Source organism: Chiloscyllium punctatum, chromosome 13 (assembly GCF_047496795.1).
Source record: "Chiloscyllium punctatum isolate Juve2018m chromosome 13, sChiPun1.3, whole genome shotgun sequence".
In the NCBI taxonomy this organism is placed as follows: domain Eukaryota; kingdom Metazoa; phylum Chordata; class Chondrichthyes; order Orectolobiformes; family Hemiscylliidae; genus Chiloscyllium; species Chiloscyllium punctatum.
In genome coordinates, this window is record NC_092751.1 from 70411874 (window position 1) to 70439339 (window position 27466).

At 46.1% G+C, this 27466-nt stretch overlaps 1 long non-coding RNA gene across 1 annotated transcript in view; it reads right to left on the reverse strand.

Annotated features, from left to right (window-relative positions):
* LOC140484549 (uncharacterized) overlaps positions 1–27466 on the reverse strand; it is a 99533-nt gene that overhangs the window by 15458 nt on the left and 56609 nt on the right. The window contains exons 2-3 of the long non-coding RNA XR_011962288.1: positions 20746–20869; positions 11677–11800 (exon numbers count right to left, since the gene is read on the reverse strand). This is a non-coding gene — a long non-coding RNA (uncharacterized lncRNA). The remainder of the gene's footprint in view (positions 1–11676; positions 11801–20745; positions 20870–27466) is intronic.

Sequence of the window (27466 nt, forward strand, 5' to 3'; positions counted from 1 at the left end):
ACGTCAGCTTTTTATGTAGAATTTTTTAAAAAAATAACCTTTTCAGAATCAACCTGTTCAGAGATGTTAACACACACACCTCTGGAGCATGGGTAGGGACACCACCACTGTATCACAAGACACCCCTCCCACCCAACATCAGGTTTATACCCGTCTTCCTTTAATTAACAACAACCTTTACCTTCCCCTGGATTCCATGATCAGATATTGTTGAGCTGGTTTCTCATGTTTGGAACTTAAATTTGTCATAAATGATGCAACAGTTAAAATCTTTGATTTAATTGCTAGCTAGGCAGACTGCAGAGTATACAGACTGTCACATTATCAGGAGCAGTGGGGAGGTAATGCTTCACTCTCAGGTTGTCCACTTGCCAGATGTCAGCTGGGTTGTGGCTTTGAGTAAAGTGTACATTATCGCTGATCAGATGAAGTATTCACTTCAGACTGTAGCCTTGCACACAAAACCCTTTTTCACTCATTTTTTTAAAAAGTAGTTTATTTAGTTAAACACACACATTGAATTGTTGGATAGTGAATAAATGTCTTGCCTCGAGGAGAGTCTGGAACCAGCCATGGGAATGTCATCATCAAATGGGTCCGAAGCAAGGGAACATGCAAATCAGATTGGATTGTATTTGCATTTTACATTCTATCCCCGTTGACTTAAGAGATGGTTTAAATGTGCTGTGACTCGTTTGGCCAAGAGATTGTTTTGCCAGTTGCACTAAATTGGAAGAAGGCAAATTTTGATGGTGTTTGGCAAGAACATTCAATAGTTGATTGGTAGCAGATACTCGCAGGTGAAGGAACAGCTAAACAAAAAGGAAGCCATCAAAACTGAGATAATCAGAGTAGAGACACAAGGTGAAATACAGGGCTGGTAGGTGTAAGGTGGAGTAAACATTCCCATTAGATTCCCTGGACAAAAACCATCTGAACTTGGGACATGAGTTTGTGGAATTCACATTTAAACTGAGAGTCGCTGGGACAGACGAGGCAATATGCAAGCTCAGGGGCAGCAGTCTGGAACGGGGTAAGATAAAGGAAGGCCCCCACAAATGCATCAGCTCAAAGACAATAAAGGAGAAAGTGAGGACTGCCGATCAGAGTCGAAAAGTGTGGCACTGGAAAAACATAGCGGTCAGGCAGTACCTGGATTTGGCAGTGGAGGGGTCCCAGCACCTGCATGTCCTTGGCAGCGTGGGAGGGGGGAGTTGAACTGTTCAGCCACAGGGCAGTGGGGTTTGTTTGTGCGTGTGTCCCAGAAATGTTCCCTGAAATGATCGAGTGCAACAGACACCGCAGATGAGGTGTTTGGATGTGCAGGAAAATCTCTGTTGGATGTGGAAGGATCCTTTGGGGCCTTTGTTGGAGGTGTGGATGCAGGCTTTACACAGTGACAAGTGGAGGGGAGGATGGGTTAGTGGGAAGTGTGGACCTAACCAGGGAGTCACGGAGGGAAAAGTCTCTGTGGACCGCTTCCATATTCACTCCGTGACTCCCTGGTGAGGTCCATGCCCCCCACTAACCCCCTCCTCCACTCCCGGCACCTTGCCCTGCCACAGCACGAAGTGTAAAACCTGCACTCACACCTCCCTGCTCACTCTGTCCAAGGCCCCAAAGGATCCTTCCACATCCTGCAGAGATTTTCCTGCACATCCAACCACCTCATCTACTGTGTCTGTTGTTCTTGATAGTGTCTCCTCTACAATGGGGAGACAGGATGCCAACTTGAGGAACGTTTCAGGGAAAATCACTGGGACACATGCACCAAATAACCCCACCGTCCTGTGGCTGACCACTTCAACACACGGCATTAACGTCGACTTCACCAGTTTCCTCATCTCCCCTCCACACCACCTCTTGCTAGAACCAACCCTCCAACTCAGCACCACCCTCTTGAACTGTCCTACCTGTGCATCTTCCTCCCCACCTATCCACTCCACCCTCTGCTCCGACCTATCACCATCATCCCCTCACCTTCACCCACCTATCACCTTCCCAGCTACCTTCCCCAAGCCCCACTCCCACCGTCATATTCATCACTCAGCCCCCGTCCCCCAGCCACATATTCCCGATAAAGTGATTTTGCCTGAAACATCGACTCTCTTGCTCCTCGGATGCTGCTTGACCTGCTGTGCTTTTCTAGCACCACACTCTAAAAGACAATGAGCACCAGCCTGCAGAGCAAACAACAGAGACATTCTGCAGCTTGCAACATTACACGACCATTCAACTTGTAATCATTTGCTCGGACGCAGAGATCCTGAACACTCTACACCTTTGTACGAACATTTCACACCTTTGTTTGTCTTGAATGGGAAGGCCATCACACCATCAGCAACACCTTAACCTGCATCCCTCGAAGAGAAATAATGGACATTTAAAACTATTGTACACCCACTGACTTTAATTGGAAAACCATTCACACTCATCGAATACTCAGGAAGCTCATTCAGCCCCGAGAGGAGGACCAACAGCTCAGTGATCCAATCCAGATTTGGCAGGAAACATGGGGAACCTCCAGCCGGTATAACTGGGGAACCCTAATCTCTGGGGTTTGTTCAGTTAGAGGTCCGGCCATCATCAAGGGAATCAGTTACAGCCAGTCACAGACTCAGGAAAAGAAGGAGAGCGAGCAATCTTCTTATCCACAACCCTCTAACTACTGATGAGATGTGAGTGGAGAGCCAAGAGACTGACTAGGGCAGTGCCAGCGACACCCACCACTCTCCAAACCAGCACAAGCCAGTCTGGGGGCGAGCAGAAGGTCATCGAGACCCTCTGTCCCAGCTCAGTAAGAGAGGGGAGAAAGGGTGGGCTACAGGGCTGACAGTGCAGGGCAGTCCCCAGGGGAGGGAAGTATGAGAGGATCCCGGGATTCGTGTTTACTCTCTGTCACTCTCTCTCTCTATCCTTTCCCCTGTCACTCAGTAATTAACAGCTCTCTGTAATTCAAACCACACTGTACCAAGTCAAGACTGCAAGGGTTAACTGGGGAGTTAACAACAGTCAGATAAGTCTGATTTCACTCGATGCATCGCACTGTTTTTTTTCAAAATATTCATTTACCTGTCAATGTTTTAATAAAATCGGAATTTTCTTTGCCTCTGAAGCACCTCCATACCGTGTTTTTCACCACACCATGTCTCATCACATAAGCCCATTGTCAGAACCAGGGAGCTGTTGGATAATAAACTGACCCTCACTCCTTACATAGGGACAGGAGTGCAGAGGGACTGGAGAAGGTAAGGTTTTAGTCACAAAAAAGAAGGCAGCATACGTCAGGAATAGACAGCAGGGATTGAGTGAATCCCTTGAAGAGTATAAAGGCAGTGCAAGTATATTTAAGAGGGAATTCAGGAGGGCAAAAAGGGAACATGGGATAGCTTTGGCAATCGGGTTAAGAAGAATCCAAAGGGATTTTTACACATACATTGAGAACAAAGAAGTAACGAGGGAGAAAATAGGGCCCCTGTAAGATCAGCCTATGTGTGGAATTGCAGGAGATGGGGGAGATACTAAATGAATACTTTGCTTCCGTGTTCACTTTGGAAAAAGATATGAAAACCAGAGAATTGGAGAAATAAATGACGCCATCTTGAACAATGTCCACATTACAGAGGGAGGAGGAGCTGGATGTCTTAAATCACAGAAAGGATGATGAACACGTGGAACCTGATCAGGTGTACCTGAGAACTCTGTAGGAAGCTAGGGAAGTAATTTCTGGGCCACTTGCTGAGATACACGTTTCATCGATAACCACAGGTGAGGTGCCGGAAGACTGGAGGTTGACTAATGTGGATGGGAAAGATGGGAAGGAAAATCCAGGGAATTATAGACTGGTGAGCCTGAAATCAGTGGTGGGAAGGTTGTTGGAGGGAATTCTGAGGGACAGCACTTACATGAATTTGGAAAGGCAAGGACTGATTCGGGAAAGACAATATGGCTTTGTCATGGGAATTCATGTCTCACTGACCTGATTTTTTGAAGAATTGTCGAAGAGGATTGATGAAAGCAGAGCGGTGGTCTTAATCTATATGGACTTCAGTAAGGCACTTGACAAGGTTCCTCATGGTAGCCTGTTTAGTGGGGTTAGATCATGTGGAATAGAGGGAGAATTTTGATGTGGAATTGGCTCAAAGGGAGGAGAAAGAGGGTGTTGGTTATTTTTCAGTCAGGAGGCCTATGACCAGTGGTGTCCCACTGGGTTCTGTCAGTTACATAAATGACTTGGTTGTGAACATAAGAGGCAGAGTTCCTAAATTGCAGATGATACTAAAGTTGGAGGTGCAGTGGACAGGGAAGAAGCTTTCCCTCACAGTACAATGGGATCTCGATCAGATGGGCCAGCGGGCTGAGCAGTGGCAGATGGATTTAATTTAGATAAATGTGAGGTGCTGTATTTTGGGAAGGTAAATCAGGCAGGACCTACACAGTTAATGGTAAGGTCCTGGGGAGTGTTGCTCAACAAAGAGACCTTGGAGTGCAGGTTCATAGTTCTTTGATAGTGGAGTTGCAGATAGATAGGATAGTGAAGAATGCGTTTGGTATGCTTTCCTGTATCGGTCAGAGCATTGAGTATAGGAGTTGGAGGGTCATGTTGTGGCTGTATAGGACATTGGTTCAGGCCATGTTTGGAATACTGTGTTCACTTCCGATCTTCCTGCTTATGCTGTGAAATTTGAACGGGCTCAGAAACGATTTATGAGGATGTTGCCAGGGTTGGAGGGTTTGAGCTATAGGGAGAGGCTGAATAGACTGGGGCTATTTTCCCTGGAGCACCGGAGGCTCAGGGGTGACCTTACAGAAGTTTATAAAATTGTGACGGGCATGGACAGGGTGAAGAGCTAAAGACTTTTCCCCGGTGTTGGGGGACTTCAGAACTGGAGCGCGTAGGTTTAAGGAGAGGGGAAAGATAGAAGGGGCAACTTTTTCACGCAGATGTGGTGCATGTATGGAATGAGCTGCCAGAGGAAGTGGTGGATGTAAATACAGTTACATTGAAAAGGCACCTGGATGGGTATGTTAATAGGAAGAGCTTGGAGGGATATGAGTGAAATACGAGCAAATGGGGCAGGAGAAATTGAGGATATTTGGTCTTAATGGACGAGTTGGACAGCTCCATGACTCTGTGACTCCATTTGGAGCGTTACACAGCAACGAGGCCAGTCCCATCGTTCCCAACACCGGGGACAGGTAGAACCTCAGTACATGGTGACAATTGGTGTCTATGTACCAAGGGTCTACACACAGCTTGATGCAGCCGCACACAAAGGGGGCAATCAGGGTGAGGGTGATGTTGGGTATGTTCGCATACTACACTCGCATGGCACCTGCCCCATCCATTGTGCATTCGCCATGTTGTGGCCCCTTCTGAAAACCCAAAACTTGATTCTTCACCAATTCACACGTGGCCCCCTCACGCACTCCTGACCACATTCCCCAATTCGAAACCACCCCCCCCATTCCACCACCCACCCACCCAGAGGACTACCGTTGGGATGAAAGAGCAACTGGGTGATAATAAGAGCACATCTGCAGTTAGAATCCAGAGGCTCTCGAGATTGAGACGCTGTTACCGCCACCTTTGTTTGGCATTGTCTCTGTCTCTCTCTTCCTGTCTCTATTTCTGTCTCCCACTATGTGCTATCTCTGCTTCGCACTGTCTCTCTCTCTCTCTCTCTCTCTCTGTCCCTCTTTCTCTCTGTGTCAATGTCTCCCTTTCTATTTCCTCTTCAGTTTGCTGAGTAAAACACTCACTGCCTGCATCAATGGCATTGCCCATGCAATGGTTGCACAGCACGATCCCAGCCCAGCGCCACAGTAGCAGCCGGCCTGAGAATCTGATTACTTTCTCCTCTGTGATGCTGTTTCAGTGTTAACTGTTGATCCAGAAACCAACTAATCTCAAATGTCTCTCTCTATACACACACACACACATCATAAAAGTGATGAGCTTAGAGCATGGATCCGTACCTGGTGATAAGATGTTGTGGCCATAACAGAGACGTGGGTTTCTCAGGGGCAGGAATGGTTGCTGGATGTTCCAGGGTTTAGAACATTTAAAAAGAATAGGGAAGGGGGGGGGGGAAGAGGACGGGGTGTAGCACTGCTAATCAGAGAGGGTATCACAGGTACAGAAGTTACCATTGTCGAGGAGGGTTTGCCTAAAGAGTCAGTATGGGTGGAAAATAGGAACAGTAAGGGAGCAGTCACCTCATTAGGGGTTTACTACAGGCCCCCCTAATAGCAGCAGGGAAATTAAAGAAAGCATAGGTTGGCAGATTTTGGAAAAGTGTAAATGTAGTAGGGTTGTTGTAATGGGTGACTTTACCTTTCCCAATATTGATTGGAATCTCCTTCGAGCAGATGGTTTGGAAGGAGCTGTTTTTGTAAGGTGTGTTCAGGAGGGTTTCATAACTCAGTACATTGACAGGCCAACAAGGGGAGAGGCCATTTTGGATTTGGTGCTCGGCAATGAGCCGGGGCAGGTGTCAGATCTTGCGGTGGGAGAGCATTTTGGTGATAGTGACCACAACTGCCTCACATTCTACATAGCGATGGAGAAGGAGATAAGCAGCCACAATGGGAAGATATTTAATTGGGGAAAAGGAAACTATGATACTATCAGACGTGCGTTGGGAAGCATGGACTGGGAGCAATTGTTCCATGGAAAAGGCACTACAGACATGTGGAGACTGTTTAAGGAACAGTTGTTGTGAGTGATGCAGAAATGTGTTCCTCTGAAACAGGCAAGAAAGGGTAAGATAAAGGAACCTTGGATGACGAGAGCGGAGAAGCTTCTCGTCAAAAGAAAGAAGGCAGCTTACATAAGGTGGAGGAAACAAGGGTCTTGCTCTGCTCTAGAGGATTACAGGCAGGCGAGGAAGGAGCTCAAAAATGGTCTGAGGAGAGCCAGGAGGGGGCACGAAAAAGACTTGGCAGGAAGGATTAGGGAGAATCCAAAGGCATTTTACACTTATGTGTGGAATAAGAGAATGATCAAAGAAAGAGTAGGGCCGATCAGGGATAGCATAGGGAACTTGTATATAGAGTCTGAGGAGGTAGGGGAAGCCCTAAGTGAGTTTTTTGCTTCTGTCTTTACTAAAGAAAAGGACCTTGTAGTGAATGAAACCATTGATGAGCAGGTAAGCATTCTGGAACAGGTAGAGATTGAGGAAACTGATGTGTTGAAAATTTTGACAAACATTAAGATTGACAAGTCGCCAGGGCCAGACCAGATTTGTCCTCGGCTGCTTTGGGAAGCGAGAAATGTGATTGCTTCGCCGCTTGCCAAGATCTTTGCATCCTCGCTCTCCACTGGAGTCGTACCTGAGGACTGGAGGGAGGCAAATGTAATTCCTCTCTTCAAGAAAGGAAATAGGGAAATCCCAGGCAATTACAGACCAGTCAGTCTCACGTCTGTCGTCTGCAAGGTGTTAGAAAGGATTCTGAGGGGTAGGATTTATGACCATCTGGAAGAGCATGACTTGATTAAAGGCAGTCAGCACGGCTTTGTGAGGGGCAGGTCATGCCTCACAAACCTTATCGAGTTCTTTGAGGATGTTACTGGACAGGTTAATGAGGGTCGAATGGTGGACTTCAGTAAGGCATTTGATAAGGTTCCCCATGGTAGGCTTGTTCAGAAGGTCAGGAGGAATGGGATACAGGGAAATTTAGCTGTCTGGATACAGAATTGGCTGGCGACGGAAGACAGCGAGTGGTTGTGGAAGGAAAATACTCTGCCTGGAAGTCAGTGGTGAGTGGTATTCCACAGGGCCTCTACTCTTTATAGTTTTTATTAATGACTTGGATGAGGAGATTGAACGATGGGTTAGCAAGTTTGCAGATGACACTAAGGTTGGAGGTGTCTTTGACAGTAGAAGAGGACTGTTGTAGGCTGCAGCGTGACATTGACTGGACGCAGAGATGGGCTGAGACGTGGCAGGTGGAGTTCAACCTGGACAAGGGACAGCTGAAAAATGGGAAGCCTTCAGAAATGAGATAACAAGGATCCAGAGAAAGTATATTCCTGTCAGGGTGAAAGGGAAGGCTGGTAGGTATAGGGAATGCTGGATGACTAAAGAAATTGAGGGTTTGGTTAAGGAAAAAAAGGAAGCATATATCAGGTATAGACAGGATAGATCGAGTGAATCCTTAGAAGAGTATGAAGAAAGTAGGAGTACATTTAAGAGGGAAATCAGGAGGGCAAAACAGCGAAATGAGATAGCTTTGGCAAATAGAATTAAGGAGAATCCAAAGGGGTTTCACAAATATATTAAGGACAAAAGGGTAACTAGGGAGAGAATAGGGCCCCTCAAAGATCAACAAGGCGACCTTTATGTGGAGCCACAGAAAGTGGGGGAGAGACTAAATGAATATTTTGCATCAGTATTTACTGTGGAAAAGGATATGGAAGATATAGACTGTAGGGAAATAGATCTTGCAAAACGTCCAGATTACAGAGGAGGACGTGCTGGATGCCTTGAAACAGTTAAAGGTGGATAAATCCCAAGGACCTGATCAGGTGTACCTAAGAACCCTGTGGAAAGCTAGAGAAGTAATTGCTGGGCCTCTTGCTGAGATATTTGTACCATCGATAGTCACAGGTGAGGTGCCGGAAGACTGGAAATTGGCAAACGTGGTGCCACTGTTTAAGAAGGGTGATAAAGACAAGCCAGGGAACTATAGACCGGTGAGCCTGACCTCGGTGGTGGGCAAGTTGTTGGAGGGAATCCTGAGGGACAGGATGTACATGTATTTGGAAAGGCAAGGATAGTCAACATGGCTTTGTGCATGGGAAATCATGTCTCACAAAGTTGATTGAGTTTTTTGAAGAAGTAATAAAGAAGATTGATGAGGGCAAAGCAGTAGATGTGATCTATATGGACCTCAGTAAGGTGTTCGACAAAGTTCTCCATGGGAGACTGATTAGCAAGGTTAGACCTCATGGAATTCAGGGAGAATTACCATTTGGATACAGAACTGGCTCAAAGGTCGAAGACAGAGGGTGGTGGTGGAGGGTTGTTTTTCAGACTGGAGGCCTGTGACCAGTGGAGTGCCACAAGGATTGGTGCTGGGCCCTCTACTTTTTGTCAATTACATAAATGATTTGGATGCGAGCATAAGAGGTACAGTTAGTAAGTTTGCAGATGACACCAAAATTGGAGGTGTAGTGGACAGCGAAGAGGGTTACCTCAGATTACAACAGGATCTGGACCAGATGGGGCAATGGGCTGAGAAGTGGCAGATGGAGTTTAATTCAGATAAATGAGAGGTGCTGCATTTTGGGAAAGCAAATCTTAGCAGGACTTATACACTTAATGGTAAAGTCCAAGGGAGTGTTGCTGAACAAAGAGACCTTGAAGTGCAGGTTCATAGCTCCTTGAAAGTGGAGTCACAGGTAGATAGGATAGTGAAGAAGGCGTTTGGTATGCTGTCCTTTATTGGTCAGAGTGTTGAGCACAGGAGTTGGGAGGTTATGTTGCGGCTGTACAGGACATTGGTTAGGCCACTGTTGGAATATTGTGTGCATTTCTGGTCTCCTTCCTATCGGAAAGATGTTGTGAAACTTGAAAGGGTTCAGAAAAGATTCACAAGGATGTTGCTAGGGTTGGAGGATCTAAGCTATAGGGAGAGGCTGAACAGGTTGGGGCTGTTTTCCCTGGAGTGTCGGAGGCTGAGGGGTGACATTATAGAGGTGTATAAAATTATGAGGGGCATAGATAGGATAAATAGACAAAGTCTTTTCCCTGGGGTCGTGGTGTCCAGAACTAGAGGGTTTAGGGTGAGAAGGGAAAGATATAAAAGAGACCTAAGAGGCAACTTTTTCACGCAGAGGGTGGTACGTGTATGGAATGAGCTGCCAGAGGATGTGGTGGAGGCTGGTACAATTGCAACATTTAAGAGGCATTTGGTTGGGTATATGAATAGGAAGGGTTTGGAGGGATATGGGCCGGGCACTGGCAGGTGGGACTAGATTGGGTTGGTTGGCGTGGACGGGTTGGACCGAAGGGTCTGTTTCCATGCTGTACATCTCTATGACTCTAAATGTGAAGTGATGCATTTTGGAAGGTCGAACTTGAAAGTTGAATACAGGATTAAAGACAGGATTCTTGGCAGTGTGGAGGAACAGAGGGATCTTGATGTGCAGGTTCATAGATCCCTTAAAATTGCCACCCAGGTGTTCAGGGTTGTTAAGAAAGCAAATGGTGTTTTGGCTTTCATTAACAGGGGGATTGAGTTTAAGAGTCGTGAGATCTTGTTGCAGGTCTATAAAACTTTGGTTAGACCGCACTTGGAATACTGTGTCCAGTTCTAGTCGCCATATTATAGGAAAGATATGGATGCTTTGGAGAGGTTTCAGAGTAGGTTTACCAGGATGCTGCCTGGAATGGAGGGCTTATTTTACGAAGAGAGGTTGACTGAGCTCGGATTTTTTTCATTGGAAAATAGAAGGAAGGGAGGGGACCTAATTGAGGTGTACAAGAAAATAAGTGGCATAGATAGAGTTGATAGCCAGAAACTTTTTGTCAGTGCAGAAATTGTTAACACGAGGGGTCATAGCTTTAAGCTGTTTGGTAGAAAGTGTAGAGGGGATGTCAGAGGCGGGTTCTTTACGCAGAGAGTTGTGAGAGCATGGAATGCGTTGCCAGCAGCAGTTGTGGAAGCGAGGTCATTGGGGATATTTACGAGACTGCTGGACATGCATATGGTCGCAGAAATTTGAGAGTTCGTACATTAGGTTTACTTCACATGAGGATCAAGAGTCGGCACAACATCGTGAGCTGAAGGGCCTGTTCTGTGCTGTACTGTTCTATGTTCTATCACTCTGTGTATTACTCTCTATCTCTCTCTTTCTCTCTCCCCACACAGACAATCTCAACCAGAGAGAGCTGCTCTCTCTCTCACGACAGAGAGAGAAATAATGAGTTGAGAATTAATTTGAACATTCTTCTGCAGATTTATTCTCCCTGAGGGGTTCACTGTCTCCATCCCAGTGTGTCGACACATTGCAATGTCTCTCAGTCCCCTCCCAGAGAGCTGCCTGTACCATTGAGATGTTAATGTCAGGACTTGAACTTTGTTGGATCTCCCTGAACATTGTCATGTTAATTCTAGCACAGGAAAGCTTGACCATTCCTTGTTTCCTTTTAAGTTTTTTCGCCATTTTTATGCTTTCTAATGTATATCAGTGCAGTTTGAAAACATTAAACATTGACCCCTCAGTAGCCTTGAAGATTGTCTGTCCCTAAATCTACCATCAAACACAGAACTGGCCAGACCGTGGGAATACTTGCTGAAGTTTCTTCGGGGTTTTCCTGCTGTCAGTGTGACTCCCAGCTATAGCTCTCTCTCTCTCTCTCTCTCTCTCTGTCTTTATCCGTGTCTCTTCCATCCTCCCCCACACATCACACATTACTCTGACATTATACCAAGTCTTTAAGGAGAGTTTCACATTCAGGGTTTTAATTTCCTCTGTGGGGAGTCCTGTGTGTCAGACACTTAAAATGTTTGTGTCAAATCCCAAGGCCCTGGTTATTTTAACCCCAGGCTTCAAACTTACTTTAAAATGACAGAGCCACAGTTAACCAGAGTTAACCAGAGACCCTTAAAAATCCAGGGTGTCCCAGAGGAAATCAAACCTTGGGGTAACAAACAGACACAACTCACACGGGCCCCATGGGGTGTGGCCTGTCGAATAGGCCTCAGGCCGATGTCCGCCCCTCCCCTCTGGAGGAAACTTCTGTCCAAGGGAAGGATTTCTTGTCCTGTCGTAGTTTCAAAATAGCAATTCCTGCAAGGGGTGGGTGGAGAGAGTGGGAGGGAAAAAGATTATTGGAATTGGAAAGCGGGGGAGATTTTCAAACAAATTACACAGCAAGAGCTCATTCCTTCACACACAACATCCCTTAGCAAAACCAAGTATGATCAAATTGAGAAAATAGTTTGGGGATTTCAATCCCAGGTCCATTGGTCAGCCTTAAAACTATGGGTTCATCGAAACAGTTGTTGCTTCGAGTGCATTACCGCAGGCTGTCAGAGCACAGCAGGATCTCACAACAGCAACATGTCAGCAGCAAGATCTGATCAATTTTTCTGATGGAGGCTGCTTAAATGTTCAATATTTGTTACAACTACACGCACGGACATAACTGCTATTTCACAATTTCAAATGCCTCTCCCTCCTTCCCTCTCTCTCTTTCTCTTGTCTCTCTCCCATTTACAAGTCTCGCTCTCACACCCAAAGTCAATTTTAACATCCACACATTATTACTCTGACATTATCACAAGTCTTCAAGAGACATTTTAACATTTAGGGTTTTCATTTTCTATTTGGGAAGTCCTGTCCCTCAGACACTTGCTGTGGGTGGGGATGTGGAGGTTAACAAATTTGGGTGTCAAATCCGAAGACCTTGGTTACTTTAACCCTAGGCTTCAAACCTGTTTTAAAATGACAAGGCCACAATCTGACAGGACCCAGTTAACCAGAGGCCTGTTAAAAAAAAAAGGGTCCAACAGAAGCACCCACTCTTTGGGGGAATAAAGGAACACAACTGAGGTGGGGCCCCATGGAGTGCGGCCTGTGGAACAGGCCTCAGGACGGTGTGCCCTCTTGGAGGATGCTCTTGTTCAAAATTCACCTTGTCCCAAACTCTCTTTGGATCTTCTAAGTGACTATAATTCCCTGGGAAAAAAAGAGACGGGATCAATTAAAAGACGGAGCAAGAAAACGCTAAGAGAGATGGCACAGCAAGATTCCAGGGATTTGTCTATTGTCTATTTCCTCTCTCAGTAACATCCAAACATTAAACATGTCAGCTGAAAGTTGAATTTTCAGGCCAGACCCTTTTGAAAACTTTACACAATGAGGTTTTAGCTGATGAGAATACTCACAGCCTGCCAAGATAGTGTGATGGCAATTGATGCACAACAAGATCCCAGATGGAACAATGTTGGAGCAGCCAGATCATCCGGTTCCTTTCTCCTCTGTAATGCTAGTCAAGTATTGATTATTTGCTCCAATGCCAGAAACTAACGTTACTGCTGTTTCACAATCTCAAATAGCTCTCCCTCTCTCTCCTCCTGGAAGTGGGTATTGACACTCACTCTGTGGAATGGGTATGGAACAAACTCCTGGAGCTGCAGCTTGCTCAGGCCTTGGATCCTCCAAAAGAACACAGAACAACACAGCAATAGGAACAGGCCCTTCAACCCTCCAAGCCTGTGCCAACTCATTTTGTCCTTACTTTCGAAAACTGTCTTGGAAAACTGTCATTTTTTTCCTCCAGACGTCGGGTGGCTTGGATTTGGCAGTGGAGGAGGTCCAGGACTTGCATGTCCTTGTCAGACTAGGAGGGGGAATTGAAGTGCTCAGCCACAGGGCGGTGGGGTTGTTTGGTGTGTGTGTGTGTCCCAGAGATGTTCCCTGAAACATTCCTCAAGTTGGCATCCTGTGTCCTCAATGTGGAGGAGACACCATCAAGAGCAACAGACAGTAGATGAGGTGGTTGGATGTGCAGGAAAATCTCTGCCGGATGCGAAAGGATCCTTTTGGGGCCTTGGACAGAGGTGAGCAGGGAGGTGTGGGTGCAGGTTTTACACTTCATTCGGTGGCACGGCAAGGTGCAGGGAGTGGAGGAGGGGGTTAGTGGGGGGGCATGGACCTCACCAGGGAGTCACGGAGTGAATGTGGAAGCGGTCTGCAGATACTGTTCCCTCCATGACTTCCTGGTTAGGCCCACACTCCCCACCAACCCACACTCCATTCCCGGCACCTTCCCTTATCACGGCAAGAGGTGTAAAACCTATACCCACATCTCCCCCCTTACCCCCGATCAAGGCCCCAAAGGATCCTTCCACATCTGGCAGAGATTTTTCTGTGCATCCAAACACCTCATCTATTGTGTCTGTTGCACCCGATGTGGTCTCTTCTACATTCGGAGACAGGACACCACTATGCGGATCGTTTCAGGGAACATCTCTGGGACACACGCACCAAACAAACCCCACTGCCCTGTGACTGAACACTTCAACTCCCTCGCTGACTCCACCAAGGACCAAGGACGTCCTCCACTGGGAATCCTCCACTGCCAAGTCCAAGCCACCCGACGCCTGGAGGAGGAACACCTCAGCACAGTTACTGCCTTTGCTGTTTGAATTCATGTATCGCTGGACATCGGGGTGCATCTGGGAAAATTAACAAGCAGTGAAATTCACAACTAATCTTGGAGGAACTGTTGGGCGAAGTTCACAGCACAGAATCAGATCAGTTAATTGTTGTTTTAAGTCTGTCCAAGAGAGAGGCTGCAGTAGTGGGTACAGTGGATTCTTTCTTGATTATATGTTTTTGGAGATAAGGCTCTTGATTAAACTTAAAATATAAGCCAGAGCTATTCATTTAACCGAGGGCAGTGTTTGTAGAGGAATAAGATGGTGTATTTTCTGGGTCTGTAGATTGTGAAGGAGCAAAAATGGCCTTTTGCAGTGATATGTACTTCATGTCAGATGTGGGAGTTTAAAGAGAGTTTAAGGGTTACTGCGGATTATATCTGCCATAAATGCTGTTGGATGCGAATGTTATCAGATCGAGTGGATCGGTTGGAGAGACAGATAGAAGCAATGAGGAATTTGCAACAGCAACAGTATGTGATGGATGACAGATATAGGAAGGGGGAAAGTCTCAGATACAGTCACATAGATGGGTTAACTCCAGGAAGGGTAGGAGAGGTAGGCAGCTAGTGCAGGAGTCTTTTGTGGATATACCCATTTCAAACAGGTATGCTGTTTTGGAAAATGTAGGGGGTGATGGATTCTTAGGGGAATGTAGCACGAACAGCCAAGTTTCTGGTATTGAGACTGGCTCTAATGCAACGAGGGGTACGTCGGCTTCCAAGATATCAATAGTGTTTGGGGATTCTGTAGTCAGAGGTAGAGACAGACGTTTCTGTGGCCAGCAGAGAAAAAGCAGAATGGTGTGTTGTTTCCCTGGTGCCAGGATCAAGGACGTCTCAGAGAGGGTGCAGAATGTTCTCATGGGGAAGAGGGTTCAGCAGGAGGTCATTGTCCACATTGGAACCAACAACATTGGAAGGGAAAAGGTTGAGACTCTGAAGGGAGATTACAGAAAGTTAGGCAGAAATTTAAAAAGGAGGTCCTCAAGGGTAGTAATATCTAGATTACTCCCAGTGCTATGAGCTAGTGAGGGCAGGAATAGGAGGATAGAGCAGATGAATGCATGGCTGAGGAGCTGGTGTATGGGAGAAGGATTCACATTTTTGGATCATTGGAATCTCTTTTGGGGTAGAAGTGACCTGTACAAGAAGGACGGATTGCACCTAAATTGGAAGGGGACTAATATACTGGCAGGGAAATTTGCTAGAACTGCTCGGGAGGATTTAAACTAGTAAGGTGGAGGGGTGGGACCCAGGGAGATAGTGAGGAAAGCGATCAATCTGAGATGGGTACAGCTGAGAACAGAAGTGAGTCAAACAGTCAGGGCAGGCAGTGACAAGGTAGGACTATAAATTAAATTGTATTTATTTCAATGCAAGGGGCCTAACAGGGAAGGCAGATGAACTCAGGGCATGGTTAGGAACATGGGACTGGGATATCATAGCAATTACGGAAACATGGCTCAGGGATGGGCAGGACTGGCAGCTTAATGTTTCAGGATACAAATGCTACAGGAAGGATACAAAGGGAGGCAAGAGAGGAGAGGAAATGGCATTTTTGATAAGGGATAGCATGACAGCTGTGCTGAGGGAGGATATTCCCGGAAATACATCCAGGGAAGTTATTTGGGTGGAACTGAGAAATAAGAAAGGGATGATCACCTTATTGGGATTGTATTATCGATCCCCCCAGTAGTCAGAGGGAAATTGAGAAACAAACTTGTAAGGAGATCTCAGCTATCTGGAAGAATAATAGGGGATTTTAACTTTCCAAATATCGACTGGGACTGCCATAATGTTAAAGGTTTAGATGGAGATGAATTTCTTAAGTGTATACAAGACAGTTTTATGATTCACTATGTGGATGTACGTACTAGAGAAGGTGCAAAACCTGACCTACTCTTGGGAAATAAGGCAGGGCAGGTGACTGAGGTGCCAGTGGGGGAGCACTTTGGGGCCAGCGACTATAATTCTATTCGTTTTAAAATAGTGATGTAAAAGGATAGACCAGATCTTAAAATTGATGTTCTAAATTGGAAAATGGCCAATTTTGACGGTATTGGCAAGAACTTTCAAAAGATGATTGGAGGCAGATGTTTGCAGGTCCAGGGACAGCTGGAAAATGGAAACCCTTCAGAAATGAGATAACAAGAATCCAGAGAAAGTATATTCCTGTCAGGGTGAAAGGGAAGGCTGGTAGGTATAGGGAATGCTGGATGACTAAAGAAATTGAGGGTTTGGTTGAGAAAAAGAAGGAAGCATATGTCAGGTACAGACAGGATAGATCGAGTGAATCCTTAGAAGAGTATAAAGAAAATAGGAGTACACTTAAGAGGGAAATCAGGAGGGCAAAACAGGGACATGAGATAGCTTTGGCAAATAGAATTAAGGAGAATCAAAAGGGGTTTCACAAATATATTAAGGACAAAAGGGTAACGAGGGAGAGAATAGGGCCCCTCAAAGATCAGCAAGGCAGTCTTTGTGTGGAGCCACAGAAAGTGGGGGAATTATTAAATGAATATTTTGCATCAGTATTTACTGTGGAAAAGAATATGGAAGATAGGGAAATCGATGGTGACATCTTGAAAAATGTCCAGATTACAGAGGAGGAAGTGCTGGATGTCTTCAAACGGTTAAAGGTGGATAAATCCCCAGGACCTGATCAGGTGTACCCTAGAACTCTGTGGGAAGCTAGAGAAGTGATTGCTGGGCCTCTTGCTGAGATATTTGTATCATCGATAGTCACAGGTGAGGTGCTGGAAGACTGGAGGTTGGCTAACGTGGTGCCACTGTTTAAGAAGGGTGGTAAAGAGATGCCAGGGAACTATAGACTGGTCAGCCTGACCTCGGCGGTGGGCAAGTTGTTAGAGGGAATCCTGAGGGACAGAATGTACATGTATTTGGAAAGGCAAGGACTGATTAGGGATAGTCAACATGGCTTTGTGCGTGGGAAATCATGTCTCACAAACTTGATTGAGTTTTTTGAAGAAGTAACAAAGAAGATTGATGAGGGCAGAGCAGTAGATGTGATCTATATGGACTTCAGTAAGGCGTTCGACAAGGTTCCCCATGGGAGACTGATTAACAAGGTTAGATCTCATGGAATACAGGGAGAATTAGGCATTTGGATACAGAACTGGCTCAAAGGTAGAAGACAGAAGGTGGTGGTGGAGGGTTGTTTTTCAGACTGGAGGCCTGTGACCAGTGGAGTGCTGGTCACAGGGATCAGTGCTGGGCCCTCTACTTTTTGTCAATTACATAAATGATTTGGATGCGAGCATAAGAGGTACAGTTAGTAAGTTTGCAGATGACACCAAAATTGGAGGTGTAGTGGACAACGATGAGGGTTACCTCAGATTACAACAGGATCTGGACCAGATGGGCCAATGGGCTGAGAAATGGCAGATGGGGTTTAATTCAGACAAATGTGAGGTGCTGCATTTTGGGAAAGCAAATCTTAGCAGGACTTATACACTTAATGGTAAGGTCCTAGGGAGTGTTGCTGAACAAAGAGACCTTGGAGTGCAGGTTCATAGCTCCTTGAAAGTGGAGTCGCAGGTAGATAGGATAGTGAAGAAGGCGTTTGGTATGCTTTCCTGTATTGGTCAGAGTACTGAGTACAGGAGTTGGGATGTCATGTTGCGGCTGTACAGGACATTGGTTAGGCCACTGTTGGAATATTGCGTGCAATTCTGGTCTCCTTCCTATCGGAAAGATGTTGTGAAACTTGAAAGGGTTCAGAAAAGATTTACAAGGATGTTGCCAGGGTTGGAGGATCTGAGCTATAGGGAGAGGTTGTTTTCCCTGGAGTGTCGGAGGCTGAGGGGTGACATTATAGAGGTTTACAAAATTATGAGGGTTATAGATAGGATTAATAGACAAAGTCTTTTCCCTGGGGTCGCAGAGTCCAGAACTAGAGGGCATAGGTTTAGGGTGAGAGGGGAAAGATATAAAAGAGACCTAAGGGGCAACTTTTTCACGTAGAGGGTGGTACGTGTATGGAATGAGCTGCCAGAGGATGTGGTGGAGGCTTGTACAATTGCAATATTTAAGAGGCATTTGGATGGGTATATGAATAGGAAGGGTTTGGAGGGATATGGGCCGGGCGCTGGCAGGTGGGACTAGATTGGGTATGGGATATCTGGTCGACATGGACAGGTTGGACCGAAGGGTCTGTTTCCATGCTGTACATCTCTATGACTCTATCTTCTACCTTGGGACCCTCCGACCACGCAACATTACCATCGACCTCACCAGTTTCCTCATCTCCCCTCCCCCACCTCATCCCAAAACCAACTCTCCAACCCAGAACCCCATCTTGACGTGTCGTAACTGTCCATCTTCCTTCCCACCTATCCACTCCACCCTCCCCTCCAATCTATCAACCCTCCCCCCCCCCCCCACCCCCCCCACCACCACCTGCATCTACCTATCACCTTCCCAGCTACCTTCACCCCAGCCCCACTGCCAACCCCTGTTTATGTTTCAGGCCCCTTCCTCCCGTCCCACATTGCTGATGATGGGCTTATGGCTGAAACGTCGACTCTTCTGTTCCTTGGATGCTGCCTGCCCTGCTGTGCTTTTTCAGTGCCACACTGTTTGACTCTGATCGCCAGCATCTGCAGCCCTCACTTTCTCTTTTGAGCTGAGGCATTTGTGGGGGCCTTCCTTTATCTTACCCCTGTTCCAGACTGCTGCCCCTGGGCTTGCATATTGCCTCGTCTGTCCCAGCTCAGAGAGCTCAGTGACTCTTAGTTTAAATGTGAATTCCACAAACTCATGTCCCAAGTTCAGAGGGTTTTTGTCCAGCGTATCGAATGGGAATGCTTCCTTCACCTTATACCTACCAGCCCTGTATTTCACCTTGGTTCTGTACTCTGATTATCTCTTTAATCCCAGGTAAAGGAACAGCTTCCCATTTTTTAGCTGTTCCTTTACCTGTGACTATCTGCTCGCAATCAACTATTGAATTTGCCTTCCTCCAATTTAGTATAACTTGCAAATCAAGCTCTTGGCCAAACGAACCACAGCACATTCAACCATCTCTTAAGTCAACTGGGGTAAATGCTGAGTGCAAATACAATGTGATTGTATTTGCATGTCCCTTTGCTTTGGACCCATTTGATGACTACATTCTCGTGGCTGGTTCCAGACTCTCCTCCAGGTAGAATATTTATTCAGCATCCAACAATTCAGTGTGCGTGTGTTTTCTTAAATAAACTCTCCTCTTTTTTAAATGAGGAAATAGGGTTTTGTGTGTGATGTTACTGTCAGAAGTGAGCACTTCTGAAGAAATACTTTTATATTGATCTCTCCACTGGAAGCATATCCTTCCCTCATACGATCAGCGATAATGTGCACTTTACTCAAAGACACAACCCAGCTGACATCAATCCCAGCCCAGCACAGCAGCAGCCGGCCCAAGAATCTGATTTTCTTCTCCTCTCTGATGCTGTTTCAACGTTAACTGTTGCTCCAGATACCAACTAATCTCAAACATCTATCCCTCTCTCTCTCTCTACACACACATCATTCTGTCAAACCCTCTCTCTCTCCCCCCCACCCCTTCACCACACAGACAGAGAGAGCTGCTCTCTCTCGACAGACAGAAAAATAACATGAGAATTAATTTGACATATTCTTCTGCAGATTTATTCTCCTTGAGGGATTTGCTGTCTCCAACCCAGTGTGTCGGATACATTGCAATGTCTCTCAGTCCCCTCCCAGAGAGCTGCCTGTCCCATTCAGATTTTGGATTAGTGGTGCTGGAAGAGCACAGCAGTTCAGGCAGCATCTGAGGAGCAGCAAAATCGACGTTTCGGGCAAAAGCCTGGTTTTTGCCCGAATAGTCGATTTGGCTGCTCCTCAGATGCTGCCTGAACTGCTGTGCTCTTCCGGCACCACTAATCCAAAATCTGGTTTCCAGCATCTGCAGTCATTGTTTTTACCCTGTCCCATTGAGATGCTAATGTCAGGACTTGGACTTCATTAGATCTCCCTGAACATTGTCATGTTAATTCTAGCACAGGAAAACATGATCATTCCTTGTTTCCTTTTAAGCTTTTTACGCCTTTTTTCAGCTTTGTAAAGTATATCAGTGCAGTTTGAAAACATTAAACATTGACTCCTCAGTAGCCTCGAAGATCCTCTGTCCCTAAATCTACCCCCAAACACAGAACTGGCCGGACTGTGAAGATTTTCGCGGAGGTTCTCTCTTGGGATTTTCCTTCTGTCAGTGTGACTGCCAGCTATAACTCTCTCTCTCTCCCCGTCTTTATCCGTGTCTCTTCCATCTTGCCCCACACATTACACATTACTCTGACATTGTACCAAGTCTTTAAGGAGAGTTTCACATTTAGGGTTTTAATTTCCTCTGTGGGGAATCCTGTGTGTCAGACACTTAACATGTTTGTGTCAAATCCCAAGGTCCTGGTTACTTTAACCCCAGGCTTCAAACTTACTTTAAAATGACAGAGCCACAGTTAACCAGAGTTAACCAGAGACCCTTAAAAATCCAGGGTGACCCAGAGGAAATCAAACCTTGGGGTAACAAACAGACACAACTCACACGGGCCCCATGGGGTGTGGCCTGTCGAATAGGCCTCAGGCCGATGTCCGCCCCTCCCCTCTGGAGGAAACTTCTGTCCAAGGGAAGGATTTCTTGTCCTGTCGTAGTTTCAAAATAGCAATTCCTGCAAGGGGTGGGTGGAGAGAGTGGGAGGGAAAAAGATTATTGGAATTGGAAAGCGGGGGAGATTTTCAAACAAATTACACAGCAAGAGCTCATTCCTTCACACAAAACATCCCTTAGCAAACCCATGTGCGATCAAATTGGTAAAAAAGTTCAGGGATTTCAATCCCAGACCCATCGGGTCCTGTCGGTTTATCGAAACAGTCCTTGTTTCGATCGCATTGCCACAGGCTGTCAGAGCACAGCAGGATCTCACAGGCAGCAACATATCAGCAGCAAGATCAGCTCGATATTTCTGATGGGAGCTGCTTAAATGTTCAATATTTGTTGCAACTACAGACACTGACATAACTGTTATTTCACAATCTCAAATGCCTTTCCCTCCCTCCCTCTCTTTCTCCTGCCTCTCTCACATTTACAAGTCTCTTTCTCACTCCCAATGTCAATTTTAACACTCACACATCATTACTCTGACATTATAAAAAGTCTTCAAAAGACAGTTTGACATTTAGAGTTTAATTTCCTCTTTGGAAAGTCCTGTCTCTCAGACACTCGCTGCAGGTGGGGAACGTGGGGGTTAACAAGTTTGTGTCAAATTCAAAGACCTTGGTTACTTTAACCCCAGGCTTGAGACCTGTTTAAAAATGACAGGGCCACAATCTGACATGACCCAGTTAACCAGAGGCCTGTTAAAAAACGAGGGGCAACCACTCTTTGGGGAAATAAAGGAACACAACTGAGGTGGGGCCCCACGGAGTGCGGCCTGTGGAATAGGCCTCAGGACGGTGTGCCCTCTTGGAGGATGCTCTTGTTCAAAGTTTAGCTTGCCCCAAACTCACTCTCTTTTTGGATCTTTCAAGTGAATAATAATTCCCTGGGATAAAAGAAACAGAATCAATTAAAAGACAGAGCTAGAAACTTTAGAGCAATGGCACAGCAAGATCCCAGAAATTTTCTCTCTCAGCAACATCTAAACATTAAACAAGTCAGCTGGAAGTTGATTTTTCAGGCCAGACCTTTTTGAAACCTTTACAAAATGAGGAGTTAGCTGATGAGAAGACTCACTGCCCGCAAAGGTGGCATGATGGCAATTGATGCACAGCAAGATCCCATCTGGAACAATGCAGCAGCAACCAGATCATCTGATTCCTTTCTTCTCTGCAATTCTGGTCAATTGTTAATTAGATTAGATTAATTACAATGTGGAAACAGGCCCTTCGGCCCAACAAGTCCACACCGACCCTCCGAAGAGCAACCCACCCAGACCCATTCCCCTGTATTTGCCCCTTCACCGAACACTACGGGCAATTTAGCATGGCCAATTCACCTAGCCTGCACATTATTTGCTCTAATGCCAGAAACTAACATTACTGCTGTTCCACAATCTCAAATAGCTCTCCTCTCTCTCCTCCTGTGGAAGGGGTATTGACACTCACTCTGTGGAATGGGTATGGAACAAACTCTTGGAGCTGCAGCTTGCTTAGGTCTTGGATGCTAGAACACAGAGAAGAGGAGAACACAGAACAGCACAGCACATGAACAGGTCCTTTGACCCTCCAAGCTTGCGCCAACTCATTTTCTCCTTTCTTTCTAAAACTGTCTTCACTTACAGGATCCGTATCCCTCTATTCCCTTCCTAATCATGTATTTGTCCAGGTGTTCCTGAAAGCTGCTGTCGTGTCTACTTCCACTACTTCCTCTGGCAGCACATTGCAGGTACTCACCAACCTTTGTGTGAAAAACTTATCTCTCGAATGTATTTTAAACTGCTCCCCTCCCCCGTCCCTCACACCTTGAACCTGTGACCCCCAGTAACTGTCCCCTTCAACCCTGGGAAAAAGCCTCATACTGTCCACTCTATCCATGTCATTAATAATCTGAGAAACCTTGATCAGGTCCCCCCTCAACCTCTTGCATTCCATTGAAAACAAGCGCAGTCTATCCAACCTTTCTTCACAGCTCAACTCCTCCATACCAGGCAACATCCAGGTAATCTTTTTCTGTACCCTCTCCAAAGCATCCACATCCTTCTGGTCATGTGGTGACCAGAACTGCACACAGTATCCCAAGCGTGGCCTCACTAAAGTTCTATAAAGCTGCAGCATAACTTGTCAATCCTTATCCTCAATGCCCCTTCCAATGAAGGCAAGCATGTCATCGGCCTTTTTTCACTACCTTGTCTATCTGAGCTTACATCTTCAGTGATCTGTGAACCTGCACACCCAGTTCGCTCTGCATGTCAATGCAACTCTTCAGGGTTTTGCCATTCACTATTCAATCTCCATCTGTACTTGACCTTTCAAAATGGATCACTCCCATTTGCCTGGACTAAACTCCTAGATTTCTGCCCATGCCGCCAAGTGAACTATATCCTGCTGTATCCTCTGACAATCTTCCTCAATATCTCCAATTCCACTAATCTTTGTATCATACACAAACTTACTAAATAACCAGTTCTGTATCCATCTTGCCAGCCCATCCCGATACCAAGTGACTTCACCTTTTGTATGAGACTGTCATGGGGGAGATTGAAGTACATGTAGACTTTTTTCTCACGAATCATGGAGTCTTAGAGATGTACAGCATGGAAACAGACCCTTCGGTCCAACCCGTCCATGCTGACCAGATATCCCAACCCAGTCTAATCCCACCTGCCAGCACCTGGCCCATATCCCTCCAAACCCTTCCTATTCATATACTCATCCAAATGCCTCTAAAATGTTGCAATTGTACCAGCCTCCACCACTTCCTCTGGCAGCTCATTCCATTCACTTTCTACCCATTGCGTGAAAAAGTTGCCCCTTAGGTCTCTTTTATATCTTCCCCCTCTCACCTTAAACCTATGTTCTCCAGTGCTGGAATCCCCCACCCCAGAGTTTTCTGAACCCTTTCAAGTTGCACAACATCTTCCTATCTTTCCGATAGGAAGGAGACCAGAATTGTACACATTATTCAAAAGTGGCCGAAACAATGACCTATACAGCTGCAACATAACCTCCCAACCTCTGCACTCAATACTCTGATCGATAAAGGAAAGCATACCAAACGCCTTTTCACTATCCTATCAACCTGTGAGCTATTTCAAGGAGCTATGAACGTGCACTCCAAGGACTCTTTGTTCACCAACAGTGTCTAGGATCTTACCATTAAGTGTGTAAGTCCTGCTAAGATTTGCTTTCCCAAAATGCAGCACCTCGCATTTAGATTAGATTAGATTACTTACAGTGTGGACAACAGGCCCTTTGGCCCAACAAGTCCACACCGACCCACCAAAGCGCAACCCACCCATACCCATTCTCCTACATTTACCCCTTCGCCTAACACTACGGGCAATTTAGCATGGCCAATTCACCTGACCTGCACATTTTTGGACTGTGGGAGGAAACCGGAGCACCCGGAGGAAACCCACACAGACCCGGGGAGAATGTGCAAACTCCACACAGTCAGTCGCCTGAGGCGGGAATTGAACCCGGGTCTCTGGCGCTGTGAGGCAGCAGTGCTAACCACTGTGCCACCGTGCTGCCCACAATTTGTCAAAATTCAACTCCATCTGCCACTTCTCATCCCATTGGCCCCTCTGAGCAAGACCCCATTGTACTCAGTGGTAACCTTCTTTACTGTCCACTGCACCTCCAATTTTGGGGTCACCTGCAAACTTACTAACTTATTCTTATGCTCACTTTCAAATCATTGATATAAATATATTTTCATATATAAATGATAACATATATTTTCGTCATGTCCTCAATAAACTCAATTCATTAACTGACGCATGGTGTCCCCCACACAGAGCCATGCTGTCTATCAAGCTGTATTCAGCTCGGTGGGATTTGACTGTCCAGGACCTGCTGGAGGTGTATGACAGTTTGCTGCTGGCAGGTACCAGAAGGGACTCCATGAGGAAAATCATTCTCACCCTCATCGACAAGCAGAATGGGGGGAGGAAGGAAATTAGAAATTGGGGCCAATATGAATGAAGACTACAAAATACTGTCTAAGGTCATTACTAATTGGGTCAGATCTGCTCTGAGAACAGTGATCCACCCCAACCAAACCTGTGCTGTACTGGGTGGGACCATATCATTGAGAGCCTTATGGTCCTCAGGGATACGATCACCTACATACAGGACAGGGGGGTGGACGCCTTCCTCATCAGCCTGAACAAGGAGAAGACCTTTCACAGGGAATCACACAAACCTACACGTGGGACCTACTCTCCAAAATGAACTTCGGGGAGGGAGTCTGCAATTAGATCCGACTGCTCTACACCAACAATGTTAGCGCAGTCTCAATCAACAGGTAGGAATCTGAAAGCTTCCTGATCAGATCCGGAGTCAGGTAGGGCTGCCCACTCTCTCCAGCCTTGTTTATGTGTTGTATACAACCCTTTGATGAGTCCATCAGGAAGGATGTGACCTCGAGAAGGGTGACTATTCCAGGCAGAGAAGGCCAGCAGGTCAAAGCCTCCCTGTACATGGATGACGTCACCGTTTTCTGCTGCGACCCCCTGTCAGTGCACAGACTCATGAGCATCTTGGAAGAGTTCCAACTGGCCTCGGGAGCCAAGGAAAATCCAGGCAAGATGGAGGCCATGTTCTCTGGGAACTGGGCTGACTGATTCTCCATTCCCTTCACAGTCAGGACACATTACCTGAAGGTGCTGGGGTGTGCATAAAATTTACAGAGGAGTGCAGTGAAGCAGACACACTCCCTCCCCCTTGTGGGTCTGATGCATTGCCCAAAACTACACTGTTTCAGTCACCCGAGGCATCTTCCACTTCATCAGGCAGCCTAAGATAGACCGTGTCTGCAGGGACTCCATGTACAAAACTCTGGGTAAGGTAGGGGATGGACATACCTACATCGCCCTCATCCTGATGGCCCCCTTTGTGTGCGGCTGCATCAAGCTGTGTGTAGACCCTCAGTACACAAACACCAAGTGTAACTACGTACTGAGGTTCTACCTGCCCCTGGTGTTGGGAAGGATGGGACTGGCCTCGTTGCTGTGCAATGCTCCAACAGAGTCACAGAGTCATGGAGCTGTTCCGTACGAAAACAGACTCTTCCATCCCACTGGTCCATTCAGACCAAATATCCTCAATTAATCCAGTCCCATTTACTCGCATTTCGCTAAACTCTTCCTATTCATGTATCCATCCAGGTGCCTTTTAAATGTAACTGTACAAGCATCCACCACTTCCTCTGGCAGCTCATTCCATAGACACACCACTATCTGCATGAAAAAGTTGCTCCTCAGACATCGTTCAAATCTTTCCCCTCTCCTTAAACCTACACCCCCAGTTCTGGAAACCCCCACACCAGGGAAAAGTCTTTAGCTCTTCACCCTATCCATGCCCCTCATAATTTTATAAACTTCTGTAAGGTCACCCCTCAACTTCTGATGCTCCAGGAAAAATAGCCGCAGTCTATTCAGCCTCTCCCTATAGCTCAAAACGTTCCAACCCTGGAAACCTCTTTGTAAATCTTTTCTGAACCCTTTCAAGTTTCACAGCATCCTTGCTACAGCAGGAAGACCAGAAGTGAACACAGTATTCCAAACATGGCCTAACCAATGTCCTGTACAGCCACAACATGATCTCCCAACTCCTATACTCAATGCTCTGACCAATAAAGGAAAGCATACCAAATGCCTTCTTCACTATCCTATCAACCTGCAACTCCACTATCAAGGAACTATGAACCTGCACTCCAAAGTCTCTTTGTTCAGTAACACTCCCCGGACCATTCCGTTTAGTGTATAACTCCTACCCTGATTTGCCTTCCCAAGATGCAGCACCTCACATTTATCTAAATTAAATTCCATCTGCCACTCCTCAGCCCATTGACCCATCTGTTCGAGATCCTGTTGTACTCTGACGTAAGCTTCTTCGCTATCCACTGCACCTCCAACTTTAGTATCACCCGCAACTTAGGAACTATGCCTCTTATGTTCACTTCCAAGTCATTTATGTAATTGAACCCAGCACCGATCCTTGTGGGACACTGCTTATTGATAGGCCTCCAGACTATCCACCCACACCGTCTGTCTCCTCCCTTTGAGCCAATTCTGCACCGAAATGGCTAGTTCTCCCTCTATTCCACATCATCTAACCTTGCTGACCGTCTACCATGAGGAACCTTCTCAAGTGCCTTACTGAAGTCCATATAGATCATGACCACCACTCTGCTTTCATCAATGTATTACTTTAATGGATGACTACATAAATTGATGACTGTCTTAATAGTCAAAATGTGAATTGATTTTTCTTTCTAAAATAAACACGTCACATAAGCTAAATTGTTGTGGCTCTTTTGAGACAACTATTTGAACAGTAAGCAACTAAAGATTCTCTGTAGTTTTCTTCTTGGCCTCCATAATTCACTTGTTGTTACTCCCCTTAGGTACCAGTCCCTCTTCCCTTTTAAGGAGAAAGGTGATACCGAGTTTTATGATTTGTAGCTCAGGTTGAGGTTCTGGATGTAGGTTTCCTCACTGAGATGGAAGGTTTGGTTTCAGACGTTTAGTCACCACATTAGGTAACATCATCAGTGAGCCTCCGGATGAAGCACTAGTGGTGTGGCCTGCTTTTTATTTATT